Source organism: Schistocerca americana, chromosome 1 (assembly GCF_021461395.2).
Source record: "Schistocerca americana isolate TAMUIC-IGC-003095 chromosome 1, iqSchAmer2.1, whole genome shotgun sequence".
In the NCBI taxonomy this organism is placed as follows: domain Eukaryota; kingdom Metazoa; phylum Arthropoda; class Insecta; order Orthoptera; family Acrididae; genus Schistocerca; species Schistocerca americana.
Window position 1 is genome coordinate 683,611,133 of NC_060119.1, and position 27,523 is coordinate 683,638,655.

The window sequence follows — 27,523 nt, forward strand, 5'->3', positions numbered from 1 at the left end:
GTCAATTCCATTTTTTAGACATCTGATTCCCTGTGGCCTACTTGATTTGCTGTAGTTTTATATTTTCCCCAATTGTCAGTTAAATTTCATATATTGTGTATCATCCAAGGATTTTTCTGTAACTTTTTCTAACTTTTTCCTGTTACATGTTCTGCTGCCTTCGCTACTTCTTCTCTCAAGGGTACCCATTCATCTTGTAGTGGATTCGTTCCGCTGTTTCAGTCAGTCATTGCCTAATGGCCGTTAAAGTTTATCGAAAAACTTTGGACCTTAACCTCTTCAGGTCCCATCTCCTTAATTTGGTACCTTTTGCTATCTCTTTAGTAATAAACTCCAGTTCATGAACCATAAATTATCGTCACATCATTCTTCATCTACACCTGGAAATGTCTTACAGTTTAAAATCTGACTTCAGAAAACTCTGTTCCAAATATGGCTCCTTCTTTCATCATTTTTAAACAAGGTGTTCGTGATGATTAAAGTATGCTCTATGCAAACTTCTATCGGGAGGGTTCATTTTTCATTCCTTCCACTGAGGCCATGTTCTCCTATGATGTTCCTATCCTTACTAAAGAATCAGTCTGTCATCACGTTTTAAATTTTGTCTCTCTTAATTACCTGAATATTTTTTTTTCTTATCTTATCGTAGAATCTTTCACTCTGTGCGCCATCTGTGGTACAGGTGGGCATGTAGACTTGTACTACTGTGGTGTGCGTATTAGCTTTATGTTTCTCTTGGTTATGATAATGTTGATGTCAGATTAGAGACGAAGCTGAATATTGTAATACTACTTCATTGATTGTTTCAATACCTAACACAGAGTTGTTAAAATATGTCACCTTAATATAGACAGTACTGAGCATCAACTGCCAGATATTTTCAGTTAAAAATAAACCCCCACCTCATAATAGGTAGTGTACTATTATTGCAGTAAACTGTGTTTAGGTACTGCAGTTTGCAACACTATAAGCTGTTACGAGAGACACTGGAAGTTTTGTTCTGTGCCAAACGGTTTTCTAACTGTTGTCGACTACATAGTGAGATAGGGTACGATCATGAACGGTAATCTTTAGATCTGTTGATGGTGAAATAATAAAACTTAACTAACAAAGTATGGGAAAGAGTATATAGTACATAAAATAAAAAAGTAGTGTGTCTCCATCTCGTGGCCCCCACCCCTGACCTCAGTGGCGGTCTGTCATTGGCTACCGCTAGCGTCTGCCACTTGCAGGTGGGAAAGTCAATTGCATGAGCCGTCGCGTTGTAATGGGAATCGGCCTTTAATACTAGCGTGCCGAAGAGAGACCGCCAGGGAAGAATACAGCAGACAGATCAGTTATTCGTATGGCAGCTGTAGTTACAGCAGTAGAACAGAATGAGTGTGTCAGAGTAGAATGCAATGAACGTGCTTCAGCGGATGACGACACCGAGGCAAGAGAAAGTGTTAACATGTTCGTAGGTGAGGAAGAAAGCACCGATGACAGTTTCAATAACAATAAAATTTGCGAAAATGAGATGTCAGGAATTATTACTTGGTGTGAACAGACCGATGATCTGTACCAAGGGCTGAAGCAGTGCGAATGGGAGGAATTCAAAACGAATTATGCGACCATAGGTTAGGTAGTAGCAAAAGGAGAAAAAAATGACGTCGAGAATAGGACTTGGTCCGATAGTAAGAAAAGAAATACGGTCGCAATCAGGAGAATGTCAGGAGAATGAGAGCAGATAAAGTCCTCAATTGCTGTCGAAGCGTTCCTGACTAACGAATCGCCAGCAGAGCAAATTGTCAGAAGACTGGAAGAAGTAGAGACAGACGACTGTTTACGAATTACTGAGATTCACAAAGACTACATGAAATATGAAGTAAAGATATATGTTATTATGTTGTTGTTGTTGTTGTGGTCTTCAGTCCTGAGACTGGTTTGATGCAGCTCTCCATGCTACTCTATCCTGCGCAAGCCTCTTCATCTCCAATACCTACTGCAGCCTACGTCCTTCTCAATCTGCTTAGTGTATTCATCTCTTGGCCTCCCTCTACGATTTTTACCCTTCACACTGCCCTCCAGTACTAAACTGGTGAGCTCTTGATGCCTCAAAGCATGTCCTACCAACCGATCCCTTCTTCTAGTCAAGTTGTGCCACGAACTCCTCTTCTCCCCAATTCTATTCAATACCTCCTCGTTAGTTATGTGATCGACCCATCTAATCTTCAGCATTCTTCTGTAGCACCACATTTCGAAAGCTTCTATTCTCTTCCTGTCTAAACTATTTATTGTCCATGTTTCACTTCCATACATGGCTACATTCCATACAAATACTTTCAGAAACGACTTCCTGACACTTAAATCTATACTCGATGTTAACAAATTTCTCTTCTTCAGAAACGCTTTCGTTGCCGTTGCCAGTCTACATTTTATATCCTATCTACTTCGACCATCATCGGTTATTTTCCTCCCCAAATAGCAAAACTCCTTTGCTACTTTAAGTGTGTCATTTCCTAATCTAATTCTCTCAGCAGCACCCGACTACATTCCATTATCCTCGTTTTGCTTTTGTTGGTGTTCATCTTATATCCTCCTGTCAAGACACTGTCCATTCCTTTCAACTGCTCTTCCACGTCCTTTACTGTCTCTGACAGAATTACAATATCATTGGCGAACCTTAAAGTTTTGATTTCTTCACCATGGATTTTAATACCTACTCCGACCTTTCCTTTGTTTCCTTCACTGCTTGCTCAGTATACAGATTGAACAACATCGGGGAGAGGCTACAACCCTGTCTCACTCCCTTCCCAACCACTGCTTCCCTTTAATGTCCCTCGACTCTTATAACTGCCATCTGCTTTCTGTACAAAATGTAAATAGCCTTTCGCTCCCTACATTTTTCCCCTGCCACCTTCAGAATTTGAAAGAGAGTGTTCCAGTCAACATTGTCAAAAGCTTTCTCTAAGTCTACGAATGCTAGAAATGTAGGTTTGCCTTTCCTTAATCTTTCTTCTAAGATACGTCGTAGGGTCAGTATTGCCTCACGTTTTCCAACATTTCTACGGAATCCAAACTAATCTTCCCCGAGGTCTGCTTCTATCAGTTTTTCCATTCGTCTGTAAAGAATTCGCGTTAGTATTTTGCAGCTGTGACTTACTAAACTGTGACTTATTAAACTGTAGGCAGTATCTATCTTACCCCTAGTAAGATAAGCCTCTACATCCTTACATTTGTCCTCTAGCCATGCCTGCTTAGCCATTTTGCACTTCCTGTCGATCTCATTTTTGAGACGTTTGTATTCCTTTTTGCCTACTTCACTTACTGCATTTCTCTATTTTCTCCTTTCATCAATTAAATTCAGTATCTCCTCTGTTACCCAAGGATTTCTACTAGCCCTCGTCTTTTTACCTACTTGTTCCTCTGCTGCCTGCACTATTTAATTTCTCTAAGCCACCCATTATTCTTCTGCTGTATTTCTTTCCCTCATTTCTGTCAATCGTTCCCTTATGCTCTCTCTGAAACTCTGTACAACCTCTGGTTTAGTGAGTTTATCCAGGTCCCATCTCCTTAAATTCCCACCTTTTTGTAGTTTCTTCAGTTTTAATCTACAGTTCATAACCAATAGATTGTGGTCAGAGTCCACATCTGCCCTTGAAAATGTCTTAAATTTAAAACCTGGTTCCTAAATCTCTGTCTTACCATTATATAATCTATCTGAAACCTTCTAGTATCTCCAGGGTTCTTCCAAGTATACAACCTTCTTTTATGATTCTTGAACCAGGTGTTAGCTATGATTAAGTTATGCTCTGTGCAAAATTCTACCATGTGGCTTCTTCTTTCATTTCTTAGCCCCAATCTATATTCACCTACTACGTTTCCTTCTCTCCCTTTTGCTACTCTCGAATTCCAGTCACCCATGACTATTAAATTTTCTTCTCCCTTCACTATCTGAATAATTTCTTTTATCTCATCATACATTTCTCAATTTCTTCATCATCTGCAGAGCTAGTTGGCATATAAACTTGTACTAGCCAATGTAAATGACAGTTCAGATGAAGATCTTACTGTGAAAGAAAAAGAACTAATAACATTAGGAGGAAAACCTGACCTTGAGTATTTAAGGCCCAACAGAAAATAGGATAAGGAAATTAACATGTGTCAAAGAAAAGCGTTTCTGTTAGATCTGAACAGTGACGCAGAATGGTCAGACGTAGAAGATGGTTTGGATGAAGAAAATATTGTATCAACAGAAATCGAGGAAAGCGTGACGAAATGTTGTTTTGTATGACCAGACGAACCAACTCCAATACAAGAACAGAAGGAAGCAAAGAACCAAGAAAGAAGGAACCTCCAGGTCATACGGTACCTAATCAACAACGAATTCAAGTCATAAAAGACTTTGAAATCCTATAACCGGAAAAACCTCCAGACACATGTGATTTGCAGGTGAACAACGTGTCGTGGAATGATCTTATGGTCGACCAACATTTGTTATGGGACGAACAAAACAACTCCGACAATAGAATAATTACACAAGCCATTATTCTTGTCGAAATTCATGATATTAGGCTACAAGTCCTTTTAGACAATGGGCATCAAGTCAGTACTACATCACAGTAATGTTTTGAGTACATTTCAGAAAAATTAATAATTGTGTCCATAAATGATATCAAAGTCGTAGGGTCTACTGGTGAAACCAGTAAGCCAATTAAAACTCAAATATTGGCAGGATTCAAAATTAAAGGACGAAAATTTGAATGTGATTTCCTGGTCATTCCAGTTTTGAACGCCGAAATGATTTTGGAAATCGATTGGTTGGATAAAGAGGAAGTGGTTATTGACTGTAGTAATGAAGATGTCAAAATTATCAGTAAATGCGATAATTTGGAAGTAGGGTTTGAACAAACTGAAATTTCACAAGACGCTAAAGTAAGTGCAATTAGAAACTGGCCCTGAAAATAAAGGTTTTTCTAGTGTTTTTGAAATGTATCATGTTAAAAGCTTAATTGATGACAACCAGAAGAGGATAATTTTAAAGAAATCCTTGAGAACTTACAGGATCTTACACTAGAATAAAAATTTGAATTCTTTAGCATATTAAAAAAAATCAGAATATATTTTCGGACAAACCTGCCCTAGTTGAGAACTTTGGGCACTGTATCGAAACTCTGGCACACGAACCATTTTTCGTGAGAGCCCATTTGGTTCCCTTGTCTAAGACATAGGCTGTACAGGAAGAAATAGATAAAATAATTGAATGGGGGGGTGATGATTATAAATAAGAAAGATAGCGGGGGGGGGGGGGGGGGAGTATTGATTGATGTACAAACTTTAAATAAGATTATCAAAAGAGAAGTACATCGACCAGAAAATCTGGATGAGATGCTGCAAAAATATCATAATGTGCAGTACCTGACAAGATCCCAACAAATGCAGAATCTCGCAAATACGAGGGTGGTTTGAAAAGATCTCGGATTCACCAAGAGAGGACAGTGCTAGCGCAACGAGTTGTTCCCGTGATATTCATTAGACTGTTGCCTGCAAACACATGCCACGTCAGTGCTCTTAGAAGTGAGCTGTGGCGGTGAAGTGACTCTGTGGCTGTTCTGACGTAGTGATTTGCGAAGATAGAAAAAAAAACGAGATTCGAGCAGGGATTAAGTACATCCTAAAGAAAGGTATGAAAGCAAAGGACATTCATGCCGATTTCCAGAATATGCTGGGGGACTCTGCTCCTTCATATTCAGCTGTGGCCAAGTGGACAAATGAATTTAAATTTGGTCGGGAGAGCTTAGATGATGATCCGCGCAGTGATCGGTCAAGATGTGTCACTACTCCGTAAATTATTGCCAAAGTGCACAAAATGGTCATGGATGATCGCCGACTGAGAGTGTGTGAAATTGCTCGTACTTGCCAGATGTCATCTGAAAGAGTATATCACATTTTAACTGAAGAATTAGAAATGAAAAAGTTATATGCAAGATGGGTGCCCCGACTCTTGATGCTGGATCAAAATCGCAAGTGTGCCGTCGCCATGGCAAAATTACACGAACTAAGGCACCAGTCTAAAATTGTCCCGTTTGGTATTAATACATCTGTTTCGATATTTATCACGGCTTTAGATTCAGTACTGGGACAGCAACTAAGAGCTAGATTCACAATACATGTAGACGACTTGTTGATTGCCACAGAAGAGTGGCAAGAGCACTGTGATTTGTTAAACAAAGTCTTCCCTGCTCTTCAAGCAGGAAGGATGACATTAAAACTGAAAAAAATTGAATTTGCTAAAAGAGAAATAAAGCACCCAGGACATATCATTACCACTTCTGGTACTGGTAAGGACCCAGAAACATTAAATGCTATTGAGAACTGCCCTCCTCCTTGGAACAAAAAGCTACTTAAAACCTTCCTTGGACTTGGCAGATTTTACCGCAAAATTTTATTTACACTAAAGAAAATCAGGATGACTTCGAAAAATTAAAAAGTGAACTAAGTAGGAATAACGTTTTACACCACCCAGTATTAACGGAAAAGTAGCTTCCCATATTGGCTTGAAGGCAAAGTAAATTGAGTGTTTAAACTTTCTGGTAAACAACTGTATTATGTGTTCTCTTATATATGTGTCATTATCATATGGGTGTGCCCATTGTTACTCAGCGTTCTATGCAACACAGAATTTCTTCTCTACAGTGAAATAATATGTAAAATTTAACTAATGTTGTTCCTATATGAATGAGGTGAAATGATATTCTTTGTCTTTGTATTGCTCCTTATGTAGATTGAATACTGTTGTTGTGGTCTTCAGTCTTGAGACTGGTTTGATGCAGCTCTCCATGCTGCTCTATCCTGTGCAAGCTTCTTCATCTCCCAGTACCTACTGCAGTCTACATCCTTCTCAATCTGCTTAGTGTATTCATCTCTTGGTCTCCCTCTACGATTTTTACCCTCCACGCTGCCCTCCAGAAATAAACTGGCGATCCCTTGATGCCTCAGAACTTGTCCTACCAACCGATCCCTTCTTCTAGTCAAGTTGTGCCACAAACTCCTCTTCTCCCCAATCCTATTCAGTACCTCCTCGTTAGTTATGTCATCTACCCATCTAATCTTCAGCATTCTTCTGTAGCACCACATTTCGAAAGCTTCTATTCTCTTCTTGTCCAAACTATTTATCGTACATGTTTCACTTCCATACATGGCTACACCCCATACAAATACTTTCAGAAGCGACTTCCTGACACTTAAATCTATACTCGATGTTAACAAATTTCTCTTCTTCAGAAACGCTTTAGTTGCCATTGCCAGTCTACATTTTATATCCTCTCTACTTCGACCATCATCAGTTATTTTGCTCCCCAAATAGCAAAACTCCTTTACTACTTTAAGTGTCTAATTTCCTAATCAAATTCCCTCAGCATCACCCGACTTAATTCGACTACTTTCCATTATCTTCGTTTTGCTTTTGTTGATGTTCATTTTATATCCTCCTTTCAAGACACTGTCCAATCCATTCAACTGCTCTTCCAAGTCCTTTGCTGTCTCTGACAGAATTACAATGTCATCGGCGAACCTTAAAGTTTTTATTTCTTCTCCATGGATTTTAATACCTACTCCGAATTTTTCTTTTGTTTCCTTTACTGCTTGCTCAATATACAGATTGAACAACATCGGGGAGAGGCTACAACCCTGTCTCACTCCCTTCCCAACCACTACTTCCCTTTCATGTCCCTCGACTCTTATAACTGCCATCTGGATTGAATACTATCGTGATGTATCTGTAAATTTTTCTTTCGCCCAACGAAAGATGCAATTACTTCATAACTATTTCAGTAGTGGCAACTCCCTATAATCAAACTCACAAAAGTACCTCTTAGCACCTCTTGTCCAAGTCAGCAGTGTTCCACCATTAGTAATCATTTACCTATAATTATCATTATTGTACCACTGTACTGTAGAGATAGTAAATGTTATTGAGAGCCAGTTGCTGCACAAACGTATTAATAGTCCTCCTGTGTAGTTCAAGTCAAATCAATGGTACATTACTTGCTAAATTGCGTTGCTATCTTGTATCTTATCAGCAAAACAGAAGTTCAGTATCAAGTAAAGTCAGTCCCAATAGATAACATGCTAGTACTGGGTACAACTTTGCCTAATCAGACTGGCAACCATTTTCTTTTACGTTTTTATAGTTACCCTGATTACTTATAGAACCTTGGGCCGTAAGAATAAAGTGAAACAAATGCTTTTCCTTCGAATTTCGAAGCTAAAGCTTCGGAATTTATGAATAAAATGTGAAGCAAGAGCTTTAGCTTGTGGGAACAAAAAGAACAGTGAAAGCTTTTGCTTTCCCCTTGAGATCTTGCTTCGGTATTAGATGAACTGTGAGAATAAAGAGAAGCTCTGACTTCATTCTGGAAGCAATTGCTTGCAAAACTTGTAGGCTCTTCAGTAGCAGGCTCATGTTTGCAGAGGGCAGATATGGCTCAAATAGCAGTACGTTTACGCCGCGAAAAATGCTACAGACCACGTCGATGTCTAGAGCATTATAAAACTGTATCGTTTCAACGACGAAAATATTAAGTAGCTTGCAAAGCATTTTCTGACAGAGACAGTGCAAAGAAGAGGTGGAACACTATCGTCGGAACAGAAGATGAAGATTTTCCTTCGGTATGTAGCTGATCCAGGATTCCAGTCTGGAATAGCAGAAGAAATGGGAATTCATTAAACTACAGTGAGTAAAAAAGTGAATAGTGTTTCTAAAAAGATAATGGAAAAAGCTGATTTGTGAATCAAGTTTCCGTCATCAACACATGATATTACTGTGGCTAAAAATGAGTGGCTACAAAAATGTAAATTTCCAAGTGCTATTAGTGTAATTGACTGTACACATGTGCGAATTCTAAATCCTGTGCAATTTAACGACGAATATATCAACAGAAAGGGTTTTGCTAGTATAAATGTGCAGGCTACATGCACTGTGAAGAAACAGTTCACTAGTGTTGAGGCTAGCTGGCCCAGGTCAGTACATGACAATCGAATATGGAGGAATCCAAGTGTCTGGAAAGTGCTGAGTGAATGTAAGAACACTGTTCTTTTGGGTGATGAAGGGTATGGCCTAGAGCCCTAGTTGATGACCCCCTTTTGTAATCCAATTGAGGATAGTCACAAGTCACTCAATAACCTTTTAAAAGAAGAAAGAGTTGTTTGTGATAGAGCGTTGCCTTGGTCAGCTGAAGAGGTGGTTTCCTGTTTTGCAGTATATCTGTAGAGTTGCCTTACCAAATGTTCCAAAAACAATAGCTTGCTGTTTTATACTGTACAATGGTGCGAAACATCTATAAGATGAAGATTTTTAAGACACAGCACAGGATTTATATGAAGATGGTGGTAATGAGGAGGAGGAGCCTTTAACTGAAGCAGATATTCTTCGGAGAGGAAGTCAAAGAAGACAATAAATTGCAGCTTTAATACAAAATGCAGGACTTTGAATTTTTTTGTTTATGAAAAGATAGAAAACTACCGATCGTCTACAACAAAAGGAATAACACAATCTACAGAACGGTATATACATTAAAACTATTTTCATTTTCCTCGTGTTGCAAATTGTTTACATTATTGGTTGTTTGGTTGTTTTTTGTTTTTTTTTTTGGGGGGAAGGAGACCAGACAGCGTGGTCATCGGTCTCATCGGATTAGGGAAGGATGGGGAAGGAAGTCGGCCGTGCCCTTTCAGAGGAACCAACCCGGCATTTGCCTGGAGTGATTTAGGGAAATCACGGAAAACCTAAATCAGGATGGCCGGACGCGGGATTGAACCGTCGTCCTCCCGAATGCGAGTCCAGTGTGTTTACATTATTCATCTTTATATTAAGAAAGTACATTAACATAAATTCTTTTTCCATTTGCAGTCGAGTGAGCTTCAGTTGCTCCAGCAGCACCCGCCTATGTAATTCTGTGGTACTGAACATCTTCGTCTCGTCTGTTTCTGGCAATGCTCCTTTCTTCAAGGGTGGTGGCCTGGCATATGGACTTGCTCTAGACGAAGAGAATGGTAGGCCAGCGAAGATGAAAGCGATCAATGGTTGTAAGAGAGAAGGTAAACCCTTTTGATGGTGGGAGTAGTTCAAAGATGTCAAGATGCATGTGCTCAAATTATTGATTTTCTGGAACAAATATACCAGAAGGCGCCCTGACATACTGACTAATACTGTTCCACTGCCAGGCCACACGTTGGCGCACATATTCCTCACAGTCTTTGTCTTTGTTTAGCCACACAAAAGATCGTTTCACTGTGTTAATACTGTCCCATATTCCAGGGTGCTACCAGTCATGTAAGGAGGTGATTGCCTGCTACAGAAACCCAACTGTCACAAACTCTGGTTTGGTAGTTGCAACGTCTCAATACAGCTGCGTGTTTAATTGTGGTTCTGTAACATGATAGACATAACATGACATGATGGTCACATCAAGAAGTCTCGCAGCTAGCTGTCTGTTCGAAGTGCTGCAGCAACAGCTTCAAAATCAACCGTGTCAGTTATTGCTTCAATATGAGGGAGAGCATCCACTCACACATTCAGGTCTTCATTAGCATGTACTGTGTGGGTGGTGAACAGAAGTGACGTAATGCTGATTCTGGTGCATTTTGTTTGTGTGGGTTGCATCCATCCTCAAGCAAGCAAACGTTCAGGGGAAATTATTTCTGATGACTCCCTGCTGATAACCCATCCTTCTGAGAAACCGCCAACCCTCCCTTCCCCACTCCTTCTCCCACACCCTTCTGGGAAATGTGGTGCTGATCCTAGGACAATTTTTTTGACATTCCCCCCCAGTTCAGTTCTGAGCCAATTTTCCCTCTGGGAAATCCCTTAGCCTTCATTCCTCCCCACCCCTCCCCTACCCACCTGGAAAAACTGTGGCACTTTTGATGTAAAATATTGGTGAGAAATAGCTCAGTTGTGGTACATCCATTCTTATCTATTGGTGGATAGTGTTGCAATTAGGTCAAAATCCTTTACTGCTTGATCAAACAACCCCTTAGTTCGCTACCCACTTCTGCATATATTGACACATTTTTGACTGATAGGCTTGACTTGTTTCATCACTACAGCTCATTTGCATGTTTTGCAGGAAATATCTCGTCAAATTGACAAATTTCTGCAGAGTACCAGGTGATGATGGGGTCATGGCTTCATGCACGTTGAACACAGGACAGCGACAGCGAGAGTGCAGGGCCACTGTCAGCAGCATCCCCAGTCACCTGCTACTTAATTCATGAACAAAGCATCAGGCATCTGCGGCCCTTTGATACCAGATTCATTACCTGTTTTATTCCCAAATACGCACCTTCAATACCAGGTAAATGGAAGCAGCTGCACTATGTGTTCTCGCCCTGCTGTGCAGATACTAACTAAGATAGTTCACAATACCATCAGCAGAAGATGCTGAAAGAAGCAACCTCTCCAACCCTCTCCCTCCAATCCACTCCTCCCTCCTTGTCACTCCGTTAATTACATTCTGTCGAACAAAGCATCAGGTGGCAGCAACTCTATGATATTGATCTCTCTCTCTCTCTCTCCCCCAGGTGGCTACACCCTGTTTGTATGTGAACCAATGTCTGAAACCACACAGATGGAGGTTTTCATCTCTACCCAGAATAATATGTTGCTGCTGACTAATTCTGGGGACTAATTGAGAGCTGACGCAGTTTCGATACCAAAAACAGAGGGAAATAATCCACTTGCAACATATTACCTAAAACACTCACCACCACCTTATGGTGATCCTTCTTCATAATAAAACTATTTTCAACATTTGATTAGCGCATGCAAACTTTATGCAAATCAAGAAATCAAATTCCTACTTCAAATAGGTTGTAACGCTAAATATATGTGAGGTCTTGTATGCACGAACATTCGAAAACACAAGCGCCCTTCTCCACCGCAATGTTTCCACTAAACACATCTGATGAATGAACCCTACCAGTCACATACACTCGCGATCACGAAGAACGCGATGTCCGCCATCCTCTGGGCAGCACCATGCTTCAGGCTCCCAGCCTCACTGCGTTGTCAGCCGAGACATAGCATCGTCGGATGGGCGCCAGTCGGGAGAGATTTGCACACGCATCGGCAGCTGCACACTCGTCCCCTGCAGCCACACGCTGGGCATATCAAATGCTCAACGGTCGGAAAGAATGCAACCAAGCAGCCAACCGAGATGTTTAAATGGATAGAACAATCGTCCAGTGTAAGCATCCATCATATTGAATCTTCTCACGCCACACACACTTCCGTTTATGTCGCCACTCATCCAGCATACTGATCACTTCGCTACTCAGTCATCCAGAGAGCGCCGCCGCCAGGACTTGTCCTCGCAGCCGCGGGCAAGAGCTGACATGTCAGAGTATTCCCAATAACTATGCACCCGTCACAGGCACGCTAATCCGCTACTTCCGGTCGACCGTAGCCTCGTGCCCACTCGTGCCTCCAGCCGCGGCAGACTGCGAGACAACCAGGCGCGGGTTGGACGTACAGTTCTAATTGCAATTCCACCCCAACATAAAATCCCTGCAGTTTGAAAAGTTCATTTTACCAAACCTGAGACAGAAATGTTGATGACCATACACCTCGAATTTGTCACGCGAAATGCAGATTTCTCCCTTTCATACGAGTTATTTTCGAAGATAGAAGTAATCGAGGCATACAAGTGTTTTCACTTCACTAAAGTAACGTTATCTGTTGTGAAAATCCTGCAACACTACGGCACAGGCTGTAAGTCCCCTAAGTATTCTCTCATCAGGAAAAAAAAAGTTCTAATCAGCTTAATGTCTGTAACGTCCTGCATCACAGGACTAGAATATTAAACTCATTTTTGGCTAATCATGGAATGCTAAGATGTACCTCTGTCACAGGATGCTTCCTCACCTTCTAACTCTCTTAAAGTAACCAAATACTTGTTCTTAATGTAACAGCACAGAGAAGTTGTAAATATCAGGTTTACACTGCGTATTACTTTTAAACTCGGTAATATAGCTGATTTTATTAGGATGGTCATCTCTCCCAGTGTAGGTTGGAGTTTGAAATTTCGTTATAAGATATCGCCACAACAAAAAAATCTCCTGATTATTACTCCAGCTGTCCGCAGCTCGTGGCCGTGCGGTAGCGTTCTCGCTTCCCGCGCCCGGGTTCCCGGGTTCGATTCCCGGCGGGGACAGGGATTTTCTCTGCCTCGTGATGACTGGGTGTTGTGTGCTGTCCTTAGGTTAGTTAGGTTTAAGTAGTTCTAAGTTCTAGGGGACTGATGACCATAGATGTTAAGTCCCATAGTGCTCAGAGCCATTATTACTCCAGCTCCCGAATCATATCTGTGGTACTCTAGCTGTCGCTTCCACCTGCTCGGCGGCACGTCATTGATATCAAATTGATATCTTAATTAATGAAATTGATCATGAGAGTCACTTTGTGTGGCGAGGTATTTTTTTCCAACAGTCGCATTACACTCGCCAAGTAACTCAAATGGGAATCCCTGGAGGGAAGACAATGTTCTCTCATTTCTCATAGGAACTGCGATGATAAAGATACAAGAAATTAGCGCTCATAAGGAGTCATATAAGCAGTCTTATTCCCTCACTCCATTTGAGAGTGAAATAGGAAGGGAATGACTAGTAGTGGTACAGGGTACCCCTTGCCACACACCGTAAGTGTATAGATATAAGTATAAATTTAGTCTACCTATTAAGAATTCACTCCATCCATTTGTAGGCACACAGCACTTATGGAAGAATGTTGTTTCTTATTTAAATAAACCGAAAATGGAACTTCTGACATTTACCCTACAGTCCTGGTGCTTCAAACACATAGATCATGATTCAATACACGCTACCACGAGTGACAGAAGATGCTTCACTGCTCTAATTACACGTCAAAATTGTGAAAAGAACCACCACTCGTAAAGAACAGATCGTAATGCAAAACATATGTGAGAATCACACATGCATTTTGCAAATCAAGTAATTAAAATTAAAAAAAAAGCGCTCGCTGTAGCGCTGAATATATATGAGGTCCAGTTTGCACTGACGTTTGAGAACAAAGACACCTTCCTCTACATGCTGCCCACAATCCAGGCCACGCACACAGACGTGAAGGCAGCTCAGTCCATACTGAGTAGCAGTTCACAGTACAGACACCCAGCTAAATTTTTTGTGAACGCCTACTTGGGCAGCCTGGGACTGAATCCCCAGGCTTTCTCTGATCTCAAGGTCTCAAACAATGTATTAGATGGCGCCATGCCTCTGAAATTTGATACCTGGGAAATTCATGTTTGTGTGGCATCTCAGAACATGTGCACTGTCTCAGGTGGTTAGTTCCTGTCACTGTCGCTAGGTACAAAGGAAGTTTCCAAAGAGATGTCGCCATCCTCTGCTGTGAATGACAGGAAGTAACCATCTAAGACAATGCATTAAGCTGGTAAGAAGAGGTTTTTCTTTGCGGGACGATAGAATACTTAGAGGGAATTCTTCCAATCCATATGTGGCATAAAGAAAACCAGTGCTGCCGGCCGGGGTGGCCGAGCGGTTCTAGGTGCTACAGTCTGGAACCGCGAGACCGCTACTGTCGCAGGTTCGAATCCTGCCTCGGGCATGGATGTGTGTGATGTCCTTAGGTTAGTTAGGTTTAAGTAGTTCTAAGTTCTAGGGGACTGATGACCTTAGAAGTCAAGTCCCATAGTGCTCAGAGCCATTTGAACCAAACCAGTGCTTAACAGTATTGGTTAAAAACAGTCTTGGTTGCAATTTTAGTTTTTTAGTTTTCAACGACGCGTCGCCTTATTTAGGCATCTTCAGGTTATCTTAATTTGGCATTTCTTAGAAGAATCCTTTACTCACTGAAGCCAAAGGGCATCGTCGAATATATCAGGCCAACATCGCCTTCGTTACTCAGTAAAAACTTTTCTTAATGGTCACGAGTGACACCAAGATTTGCATAACGCGTTCCCCTTCACAGGAGGGCCTCGGGCAGTGCGAGACAAGCAGGCATCTTTTGGATGTGGAGCTGTAACTGCAATTCCACCCACTGACATAGATTCCCTAGCTCATGAAACCCACTTTACCCATGCCAAAATAGGGTTGTTGATGTCCACATACCTCGAATTTGTCGCGCAAAATCTAGACTCCCCCATTTTACATGCATTATTGTCGAAGACAGAAGAAATCTGAGGCTACACGCTTTTTCACATCGCTAAAGTATCGTTAAAGTTTGAAAATCCTGTACAATAGTGTGGCATAGGCTATATTTCCTCTAAGTATTCTCTCATCCGGTGAAAAAAATCTCTTCTTATCAGGTTAATGTCTGCAACGTCCTGCATCACAGGACTAAAATATTAAACTCATTTTTGGCCTCCGTCACAGGATGGCCTCTCACTATCGAACTCTCTTAAGGTAATCAAAGGCCTTAAGCTTGTCAAAAGGGAGTACAGAGGAGTTGTAAATATCAGGTTAATACAACGTATCACTTTATAAATTGGGTATTGATTTTATTATGATAATCATCTCTTCCTTTGCAGGTGGGAGATTGAAATTTCGTTGAAAGATCTCGTCGCTAAACGAAAACCGATTACCGCTCTAACTCACGAATCATGTAACTCCAGCGCTGCTTTTTAGACAGTCCCTTTACATCTTGTAACTGCTCCTCAGTTTCTGCTCCACACTCCCTGTAGTTTCGTCCATGTAATCGTCCGAATTCAGTCGCAACTGAACGGAAGTCAGAGAGCGCTATATCTAAGACCTTCTGCAATCCTTGGAGTAACAGTTAATGCGACACGGCCGTCTTTTTTTACCAATCGGCTGAAATGGGAACATGTTGTCGTAGCTCTAACTAGTGTATATGATGTGTAAGGCAAACGTCAAATGAAGCTTTCTAACGAAACACGCGGTAGTAGAAAAAAATAGTACAGGCAATTGCAGAAGCTAGAAGAAGGATGAGGATTTTGCTACTGCATTGCGGGACAAGAGGTAGTAGAAAAACATAGTACAGGTAGTTGCAAAAGCTAGAAGAAGGATGAGGATTTCACTACTGCATTGCGGGGCAACACGAGGTAGTAGAAAAACATAGTACAGGCAGTTGCAGAAGCTCGAAGAAGGATGAGGATTTTGCTACTGCATTGCAATGCGATTCCAAACTACATACAGGTACTTTTGAACAATTAGTTCATGATCCCACTCTAAGGGTAAATTGTTGCGAAAGCATACTTGACCTTTTAGTAACAAATAATTCTGAACAAATAGTGAGTATTGTGACGAATACAGGGATTAGCGATCACATGGCAGTTACTGCTAGGCTGAATACCGTAACACCTACAACCATCAAAAAGAAACGCGAAGTATATCTATTTAAAAAAAGCTGATAAAAATGCTCTTAACGCCTTTTTAAGAGACAGTCTTCACTCCTTCCGATCTGATCACGTAAGCGTAGAAAAGTTGTGGAATGTTTTCAAAGAGATAGTATCGACAACAATTGAGAGATATATACCACATAAATTAATAAGTGATGCATGGTTCAAGCTGGAAAATGGGCTGCGACAGGGAAGTGCACTTTCGCCTTTATTGTTTATTATTGTTATGGATGAAATCCTACAGCAAGTATCAGATGCAATTGGAGATCATAAAATGAAAGCAGTGCTTTTTGCCGATGACCTGATGTTATGGGGAAATTGCGAGAAGGAGGTGCAAGAGCAGTTAGATGTATGGGAGGCAACGGCAGCACAATATGGAATGCATTTCTCTGCAAAGAAAAGTGAAATAATTGTCACATGAAGGAAGAAGAATAGGCCAAATGTGGATATAACTTGTGGAGGGGAAAAACTACAAGTGGTAGAGAACTTCAAGTACCTGGGAAGCATGATTGAAAGTAAGGGGGGAAACGCAATGGAAATAAATGAAAGTGCAGAAAAGCAGGGCAGTTCTTCAAATGCATTAGGGGGCTTATTTGGAGCAAGGAGGTGCCACAGAAATCCAAGGGAATTATATACCGAACCTACTTTGTCCCCATATTGGCATACGGAAGTGAGACATGGGTAATGCACAAAAGCGACAAAAGTAGAATACAAGCTAGTGAAATGAAGTTCCAGAGGAGCAGGTTGAGTGTAACAAGACGAGACAGATTGACTAAAGGAGGAACCAGTACAGGACAGGATAGAAAAATCAAGACTGCAGTGGTATGGACACATGAAGAGAATGGATGAGGGAAGAATTCCAAAGAGGATGTTTGATCTGCAACTGGAGGGGAAGAGGCCCAGGGGAAGACCAAGAGATAGATGGGTGAAGGGAGTGAAGGAATGTGTGACGAGAAGAGGAGAGAACTGGACGAAGGTGGAAGAGGGGAAATGGTGGAAAGACAGAACACGATGGAGAGGCTTGTGTTCCCGACAGACCCAGCCAGTGGCTGGAAACTGTCCAAGATGATGATGATGACTGATCACCCATGGTACACAAAACGCTTCAGATCGTTGTTGCAGAATCAGCAAAAAAAAGCATGTCAAATTTAAAAGAACGCAAAATCCCCAAGAGTGGCAAAGCTTAACAGAAGTTCGAAATACAGTGCGTACTTCAATGCGAGATGCATTTAATGATCTCCACAACGAAATTCTATCTCGAAATCTGACAAGAAACCCAAAGAGATTCTGGTCATACATAAAGCACATCAGTGGCAAGACGCAATCAATACCTTCACTGCGCGATAACAACGGTGAAGTCACTGATGACAGTGCCACCAAAGCAGAGTTACTAAACACGATTTTCCGAAATTCCTTCACCAAATAAGACTTAGTAAATATTCCTGAATTCCAATCAAGAGCAACTGCCAAGATGAGAAACATAGAAGTAGATATCCTCGGTGTAACAAAGCACCTTAAATCACTCAATAAAGCCAAGGCCTCCGGTCCAGATTGTATACCAGTCAGATTCCTCTCAGGGTATGCTGATAAAATAGCTTCGTATTTAGCAATTATATACAACCACTCGCTCACAGAAAGTACCGTATCTAAAGACCGAAAAATTGCTCAAGTCACACCAATACCCAAAAAGGGAAGTAGGAGCAGTCCGTTGAATTACAAGCCTATATCACTAACTTCGATTTGCAGTAGGATTTTGGAACATATACTATATTCGAATATTATGAAGTACGTCGAAGGAAACGATTTATTGACACATAGCCAGCACGGATTCGGAAAATATCGTTCTTGTGAAACACAACTTGCTCTTTATACTCGTGAAGTAATAAGTGCTATCGACAGGGGATGTTAAATCGATTCCATATTTTTAAATTTCCAGAAGGCTTTCGACACCGTTCCTCACAAGCGTCTTCTAACCAAACTGCGTGCCTACGGAGTATCGCCTCAGTTGTGCGACTGGATTCGTGATTTCCTGTCAGAAAGGTCACAGTTCGTAGTAATAGACGGAAAGCCATCGAGTAAAACAGAAGTAATATCCGGCGTGCCCCAAGGAAGTGTTAGGCCCTCTATTGTTGCTGATCTATATTAACGACATAGGAGACAATCTGAGTAGCCGTCTTAGACTGTTTGCAGATGATGCTGTCATTTACCATCTTGTAAAGTCATCAGATGATCAAAACGATTTGCAAAATGATTTACATAAGATATCTGTATGGTGCGAAAAGTGGAAATTGACCTTGAATAAAGAAAAGCGTGAAGTTATTCACATGAGTACTAAAAGAAATCAGCTAAATTTCGATTACGCGCTAAGTCACACAAATCTGAAGGCTGTAAATTCAGCGAAATACTTAGGGATTACAATTATAAATAACCTAAATTGGAACGATCACATAGATAATATTGAGGGTAGAGCAAACCAAAGACTGCGATTCATTGGCAGAACACTTAGAAGGTGCAACTGGTCTACTAAAGAGACTGCTCACACCACGCTTGTTCGCCCTATTCTGGAATATAGCTGTGCGGTGTGGGATCCGCATCAGGAGGGACTGACGGATGACATCGAAAAAGTACAAAGAAGGGCAGCTCGTTTTGTATTACCGCGAAATAGGGGAGATAGTGTCACAGACGTGATATGTGAATTGGAGTGACAATCATTAAAACAAAGCCGTTTTTCGTTGCGACGGGATCTTCTCATGAAATTTCAATCACCGGTTTTCTCCTCCGATTGCCAAAACATTCTGTTGGTACCCACCTACATAGGGAGGAATGATCATCATGATAAAATAAGAGAAATCAGGGCTCGTACAGAAAAATTTAAGTGCTCGTTTTTCCCGCGTGCTGTTCGAGAATGAAACGGTGGAGAGTTACTTGAAAGTGGTTCATTAAACCCTCTGCAAGGCACTTTATTTCGAATAACAGAGTAATCACGTAGATGTAGATGTACTGCAGCTCGAAGGAGTTCTGCGTCCATCAGGGTGCATTCACGTCTGTTACCCAAACATTCTCTCTATCCTCGTAATTTTGTACCATCCAAGAGAGATAAACTACGAACTATAAAAACTTCAGTAACATCAATCGATAGAGAAGTAGATAAGATATTATTGCATCGCTGTCTCCCAATATATCCCAAACGAAAATACTGTCTGCACGCCGGCATTGACCATATGTGGCGATCCTATTAAACACAAAGGTTCATTAGAACAGGTGGCTCATGACTGAAGTCGCTTCCATAGACCAGTGTAAAATTTCGTCACTTGTACTGTAGGAGGTCCATATCCCACAGACCATCACTTGCAAGAGAGTGTCACTGTCTTGTTGTTTGATACATTGGTTTTCTTTTTCTTTCTACTGTAACACATCCGAGTCGTGTATGACTACAGCTACATACACTGCAAGCATTTTGTTTTTTCTACCACGACTTCGAGGTCTGTGTCAGGGGCTAGAAAGACATTAACACATCTCAATTCATCAGCTCTCACAGAAAACTGAACATCGCAAAGTCTAAATTATGCTGCTGATTCCGAACACACACACACTCACACACACACACACACACACACACACACACACACACACACACACACAGGATGCTTGGAATTAAACACAGTGGAATGTTTCTCATTGCCAAGAAAAAAAATGTGGAAGATATCGTGGCATATGGGAACTGATAGAGTTTTGCGGTATTTTGGGGCGTATCCAAACAGTTGTCTGAGGGTGATTCATGACCTAAGCATTTAGAGTCATCTTTCACAGTGTCGTAGTACCAGATGTCTAAGTGTCCCGTTCGTGTACGTGATCACTATTTCGGTGCAGGCCATCCCCAGAGGGTGTGCTCCCTCTAAGACTCTAGCTCCAACTCAAACAGGTGATGTCTGTCAGTCATCATGTGGTAATCAACAACACACCAGTGGACAAATGGGATGTGAAAGACGCTACTGATGTACTGTAATAAGCACCACAGTTGATAGGGTGATCAATTTTAGTAATTATACCAGTTTCTCTGTAATTTCAACACTGACCAATGTCAAGTCAGCACGCCTCATAGTTTCTATGTATCGCTATACCACCCCTCCACTAGTTTGACAGTAACGTATACTAGACAGCGAATGGTGATAGATAATTGTGCAGTATGTCCATTCACTGTTAATTCTCGAACATATATATACCTAAATATACCAGACAGTGTCCCATTCTGATATAAATATTACCAGCACTTCCATCATAGTGCGTAATTTACGATTGCGATTGCCGATCTCTCTCTACGTGGACGGGAGCCACAGGGCATTTTCTCATTCTTAGTATAAAGTCGGAGATTGAAAGATTCCCACACATTGTCTTTGACGAAGCCTTCCTACAAGGCTGTCGCCGATTTAATTTGCTGCTGACCAGAAATAGGTGGCTGCTACATGCACTACATTCTACTTCTCGTAAAGGAACAGAGCGAGTCCAGAGCGTAACTGCTGTTCAGAAGAGACTGTTTCGCATCAATCATATTCAAGGCGCCCATCAAAGTGCACAAGATCTCTAAAGATGTGCGCATGTAGAGGCCGTTAGCAACCCTTATCGGCATACAGTAGATATGAGAGTGTTGTGATGATACAACAGATTGTTATGAGGAAGAAGCGCGTTTATGCACGATGGAGTTCCAGATGGACGTAGTTGGAAGTATTTTAAGGAATCAACTGCACTAACAACTCAAAAGTATTGTTCCAGTGTCTGGAGACAGTACCAAGAAGATACTGATCATGGAACATAAACACATGCATTCGTCATGTTATACGGCTCTGCACTTAACACATGCTATAATGCTAGAGCGGTGAGGCTTTCGACCTATTACTCGTGCGGAATACAATGTACGAAATATATTCCCAGCGCATGACATACGTTCTCTATGCAAGTTTCTCTACGATACTAGGATGATAAATTGTACAGTGATAAAACTACTACCTTGCACACCAAATAAAACATCAGTTATTTGTAACACAAACACTACATAGGTTTCTAGAGGTATATCACGCCTGCTGTTTTCGAAGTCCATGTCCGATTACGGTTCTCAACAGCCCTATAAAAAGATCGTCGACAGCCGAAAATGCATATGAAGAAACAGTGACATCTTACAAGGAAATAAACACTGCGATCAGTAGCCATAGGAGATGTAATAGTCTCACTACAGTTTACCACCGCCCTTGGTAGCCTTCCTCTTGCACACACAGGTCATAGTCCGATGTTAGGCTGTATTGCTCATGTGTGGGATACTATTGTCATTTCTCCTTGAGATCATATCTCTAGAATGCCTCCTCTCTCCACTATTTAGGTGTATATATGTACTATGAGTCCAATCTCCTCCTCGAAAAGACGCAGTTTTATTGTCTTTTTAGTACTCTGTTCATGGTAATTGTCTCTAATTTTATGTATTCTCAGTCAATTTCCATAATTTTACTAGGTTGTTGCGAGTTTTACTTATTTCATGCTATTTTTCCGTCAATTATTACGTATCTCACATTAATTTTTTCGTGTTCATACCAGGATCTCCTCGAATTTTATCAATTTTATGTCTTCTTCCATATTTTTTCCATAGTTTTCCATATGTATATGGTCATGCTGCTGACATACCTATGTACTGTTTGATTTTCTACGAGAACATTCGCGCATCTTACACACCACCTTACTAAAAAAATCCTAAGGCTTGCCTGCTCCCCGATGAGCCATATGCATGCATTTAGGATAGGTCGGACATGAAAAGTATAGTAACAGTAGCTTCGTATCTACATGAAACTCAAGATTCGATTTACGTCCAAGATGTGGCAGTGAAATGGGGTACTTGACATACATCTCCGTTCGTCTAGAGGAGGGTACCAAAGCAGGTTTTCCATCGAGAGACTTGTTTCATCATACATGAGTTGGAAGTCCCCTGATGATTGTCGTATCTACAGGTTTGCTGTTAACGATTGCAGTTAGATTGTGGTGTAAGTCACACACAGAACACGGACACAGAGTTAATCGCAGATTATACCACACATCTGATACAGCCGAGGCAACAACGAAAACAAAATGGTTAAATGCGTGATAACGACCTGCAGCAACATCTCCGTCTCCCTCTCAACCGATCACTTAATCTACTCTCTACGCAGATCCATATAAGTTGAGAGGCAGATGGCTCTCTTTTTTCCAGAAAAGCATCAAAGACAGCAGTCAACTTGCATGTATCACTATTACCTCAATAGATATAGAGTAGAATGTTGTTAAAAAAGCCATACTGCTATTGTTTGTTAGGGGAGTGCAAGGTTGTGACTGGTGGAGTGTACAGAGAAGCACATTGTTATTACTGTTTATTAGGGTTTAAAACACCTAAACAGTCGTGCACGGGGTCCAACACGTGACCCATTCCTGTAGCTGTATATTGCAGTCACCCCAGCTGGTAATACAACACTCTTTAGGTAAGGACACTTTATAAAAATTTATAACACAATTGGCAATAATTTCGGGGTCACACCTGAGCTTGTGGTCCAACATACATAAAATTTATTACTCTAAATTTGATGGTCATCCACGTTAAACGTTCTATTTCAACCGTCTTATCGCTGTCAACGAAAAATGACTGTTTGCCTAGTTCCCGGTGCTTGCATGCCTACTTTTTCTCGTATTCCTCTTATTGTCGAATACTCGTTGCCATGTACAATAATTGTCCTGCACCAAGCAGAAAACATGCAGGTATTTCATAAATTTCTCCGCATTTCGGCTTATTTTCCCTCAATCTGTACGTATTTTCCGTCATTTTTCCTTATTTTATCAATGTTGTGTCACTTCTGCACGTGCCATCATGACATTACTTCTCGCTCCGTATTCAAAAATTGCATACGGGAGTAGACCATACGATGCAGATGTCCCAACCACCGCAGGCGATGTTGTTTGAGCGTGGCAGTGATACTCTGTTGTTTTGCAGTTTTCAGAACCATATCATTTGTCACATGACCCTTCCATGATATTCCAGAAAGATGCTGCGTAAGCACCACAGGTGAAAGGCGCTGAGCTTTCGTTCCTGTTTGGCACACGACGCCCAGGTCTGAGCTCCATACAGGAGAGTACTCAGCACACATGATTGATATACAAGTATTTTTGTCGACTATGTTATATGCTTGCTGTCCCATGATCGTGTGCGGAACTTTCTGAAAGTGCTGGCAGCCTTTCCTATTCGTGCATTTATTTCGTCATCCAGGGAGAGATCTTCTGTCATTTTGAACCAAGATAGCAGAATTTATCGACTAGATCACATAACTAATGGGGAGGTATTGAATAGAATTGGGGAGAAGAGGAGTTTGTGGCACAACTTGACTAGAAGAAGGGATCGGTTGATAGGACATGTTCTGAGGCATCAAGGGATCACCAATTTAGTACTGGAGGGCAGCGTGGAGGGTAAAAATCGTAGAGGGAGACCAAGAGATGAATACACTAAGCAGATTCAGAAGGATGTAGGCTGTAGTACGTACTGGGGATGAAGAAGCTTGCACAGGATAGAGCAGCATGGAGAGCTGCATCAAACCAGTCTCAGGACTGAAGACCACAACAATAACATAGACTACCTTCAACAAGGAATCGTCCAGTTTGATGACAGGCAGATCTATATATTCTTGACCCATAATAACCGTTTTCTTTACATTTATAGACATGGAGAAGAGCTTGCATGTAGTAGAAAATTTATCCACAAGCTCTTGCAAATCGTCTTAAGTATGCACTACAAATGCAGCATCATCAGCAAATAAAAGGCTATTTACTAGCAAGTCTTCTCGGCAGCGCTTGGATCTGAGTAGAGAAATGTTGTAGAGCTTCCTATCGGCTCTGATATGCAGATTAATGCCCAGGTTAGTTTCACCAAAAGCCACTATGAGAAGTGCTGAGAAAAAAAATATTAAACAGAGTGGGAGCCAATACGCAGCCTTGACGAACCCCTCTTTTCACAGCAAACGGGTCGGATGTGATTCCGTCGAAGACCACAGTACGTTCCATACCTTCTTGAAAAGCCTTGATCATCTTTAGAGCTTTGGAGGACACCCTATCTTCAAAAGTACTGCATACAGTCCTTCTCTGCTGACTGTTTCGAAAGCCCTTTTTAGGTCGATAAAGGCAATGATTAGAAGGGTTATCTCTTCGCGTCGCTTTTCCTGAATTTGCAGAGTGTGAAGATATATCAACTTTAGATAGCTGGGGACGAAACCCACATTGTTCCTCAGGGTATATGCGCTCGGCAAGCTTCTGAAGTCTGCCCAGCACCACACGGGCATATGTTTTTCCAGGTATACTCAGAAGTGAGATTCCACGGTGACAGTTGCAATAGCTGCGATCACCCTTACCTTCAACAATATTAGCATCGCGCATGTCTTGCGGCGCAGTACCCTCAACCAAACATTTCAGTAAGAGGTTGAAAAGCAGCTGAAAAAACTGGCTTAAGTTTTACAATTTCTGTGGAGATGTTGTCTTTTCCAGGGCACTTCCCACATTTGAGCTGTGCAGTTGCTCTCTGAAGCTCCTCTATAGTAGGCATGACATCCAAGTCATGATAAGGTGTCATCTGAGGAATTTCATCCATTGCGTTTGGACTAATGTTCATGGGATGTGAGTAGAGGCTGGAGTAATGTTCTACCCAACGGTGAAGTTGACGATTTCGATCTGTGATGACTTTTCCATCCATTTTCTTGAGTGGTACGCTCTTCTTTGGAGTGGGTCCAATGGCCCGTTTGATGCCCGAGTACACATCACCGAGGCCGCCAGCGTTGAAACACTCCTGTATGCCAGTGCAAAGTTGCTCCCAATAGGAATTGATTCGGTTGCGGACAGTGCGTTGAATAGTTGCGTTTACTTTGCTTAGCTCTCTACGAGTAGAACTGCATGTGTTTTTAATTCCAGATGTCAGTGGCCTGACGCTTATCCTCAAGGAGAGGTTTCAGCACATCTGCGTTCTCAATGAACCAATCCCGGGATTTTGCTTCTAGATTACAGAACACATTTCCAGCCGTAACGGTAAGAAGCGATTTGGTTTTCTGCCAGTCCTCAGAAATAGGAGCGGCTGGGTCCCAGGGATCCACCTCTTTTTGTATCTCTTCTACTGCAGCAGTTTCTTGTTTGGCAAAGATAAATATTTATTTTGCAAGGTGTTCTGGCAGAGTGAAACTTTTTAGTCACGAAGCGCACTTTTCTCGCTACTAGTGAATGTTCTGTGTCACAGTCTACACTAAGGAAAGAACGAGTATGAAGAAAGTAATGCAGATCTTGCCTTAGAGTTAGTAGCATGACCATATAAATATGGAAAACTGTGGAAAAAATATGGAAGAAAACACAAAATTGATAAAATTCGAGGAGATCCTGGTATGAACACGGAAAATTAATGTGAGATACGTAATAATTGACGGAAAAATAGCATGAAATAAGTAAAACTCGCAACAACCTAGTAAAATTATGGAAATTGACTGAGAATACATATAATTAGAGACAATTACCATGAACAGAGTGCTGAAAAGACAATAAAACTGCGTCTTTTCGAGGAGGAGATTGGACTCATAGTACATATATACACCTAAATAGTGGAGAGAGGAGGCATTCTAGAGATATGATCTCAAGGAGAAATGACAACAGTATCCCACACATGAGCAATACAGCCTAACATCGGACTATGACCTGTGTGTGCAAGAGGAAGGTTACCAGGGGCGGTGGTAAACTGTAGTGAGACTGTTACATCTCCTATGGCTACTGATCACAGTGTTTATTTCCTTGTAAGATGTCACTGTTTCTTCATATGCATTTTTGGCTGTCGACGAACTTTTTATAGGGCTGTTGAGAACCGTAATCGGGCATGGACTTCGAAAACAGCAGGCGTGATATACCTCTAGAAACCTATGTAGTGTTTGTGTTACAAATAACTGATGTTTTCTTTGGTGTGCAAGGTAGTAGTTTTATCACTGTACAGTTTATCACCCTAGTTTATCGTAGAGAAACTTGCATAGAGAACGTATGTCATGCGCTGGGAATATATTTCTTACATTGGAATATTAACAGCACTGTATTCCGCACGAGTAATAGGTCGAAAGCCTCACCGCTCTAGCATTATAGCGTGTGTTAAGTGCAGAACCGTATAACATCACGAATGCATGTGTTTATGTTCCACATCAGTATCTTCTTGGTACTGTCTCCAGACACTGGAACAAGCAACTGGAATCACTCAATAGAGGAAAGTCCACTGGACCTGACGGGATACCAATTCGATTCTACACAGAGTACGCGAAAGAACTTGCCCCCCTTCTAACAGCCGTGTACCGCAAGTCTCTAGAGGAACGGAGGGTTCCAAATGATTGGGAAAGAGCACAGATAGTCCCAGTCTTCAAGAAGGGTCGTCGAGCAGATGCGCAAAACTATAGACCTATATCTCTTACGTCGATCTCTTGTAGAATTTTAGAACATGTTTTTTGCTCGCGTATCATGTCATTTCTGGAAACCCAGAATCTACTATGTAGGAATCAACATGGATTCCGGAAACAGCGATCGTGTGAGACCCAACTCGCCTTATTTGTTCATGAGACCCAGAAAATATTAGATACAGGCTCCCAGGTAGATGCTATTTTTCTTGACTTCCGGAAGGCGTTCGATACAGTTCCGCACTGTCGCCTGATAAACAAAGTAAGAGCCTACGGAATATCAGACCAGCTGTGTGGCTGGATTGAAGAGTTTCTAGCAAACAGAACACAGCATGTTGTTATCAATGGAGAGACGTCTACAGACGTTAAAGTAACCTCTGGCGTTCCACAGGGGAGTGTTATGGGACCATTGCTTTTCACAATATATATAAATGACTTAGTAGATAGTGTCGGAAGTTCCATGCGGCTTTTCGCGGATGATGCTGTAGTATACAGAGAAGTTGCTACATTAGAAAATTGTAGCGAAATACAGGAAGATCTGCAGCGGATAGGCACTTGGTGCAGGGAGTGGCAACTGACCCTTAACATAGACAAATGTAATGTATTGCGAATATATAGAAAGAAGGATCCTTTATTGTATGATTATATGATAGCGGAACAAACGCTGGTAGCAGTTACTTCTGTAAAATATCT